Source organism: Cynoglossus semilaevis, chromosome 18 (assembly GCF_000523025.1).
Source record: "Cynoglossus semilaevis isolate Cse_v1.0 chromosome 18, Cse_v1.0, whole genome shotgun sequence".
Classification (NCBI taxonomy): Eukaryota; Metazoa; Chordata; class Actinopteri; order Pleuronectiformes; family Cynoglossidae; genus Cynoglossus; species Cynoglossus semilaevis.
Window position 1 is genome coordinate 9,428,907 of NC_024324.1, and position 677 is coordinate 9,429,583.

Sequence of the window (677 nt, forward strand, 5' to 3'; positions counted from 1 at the left end):
ACACACATATATATATACATATATATATATATACACACATATATATATACATATATATATATATATATATATACCCATATATTTCGCTTTATGGATTGTCCTCCTTTGGTCATTGAAAAAAAAAGTACAATCATAACATAATTACCTATAAATAACAATAACAATAAAACATTAAATACACTTTCATATTGAAATTTTTTTATTTATTTTTTTTAAAACATTTCCTGACCATGAAGTGTAGTTGCGTAGTTTTGTTTTATGAAAATCAATCAAGCGGATTTGGGCCGGATTGAAACTCCGCAGCGGACCGGTTTTGACCCGCGGGCCTTATGTTTGAGACCCCTGAGCAACATAGTTCAATTTCAGTTTTGTTTTTAAGATTCTGCCGCAGCTCACATACAAACAGACTGTGACAAAAAACACACTATCTTCAAGCTCTCTGCTTGACCGTAACATCCCGCTCTCCATCAAGGACAAACAGCAGGATCACCGGCTTGATTGGCAGCTGGGTGTTTCACTGCAGAGGAGGCGTGAGAAAAGCCGATACGCGCACTGGAAATTTCCAAAGATTTCTATATCTTTGGGTTTTTTTTTTCCTTTCCTTTCCTCTTTGTCCCCTCCCTTTCTCTCTCTTGCTGTCACCAAGGTGTCTAGTGGCTGCAACACCTCTCGCGCGT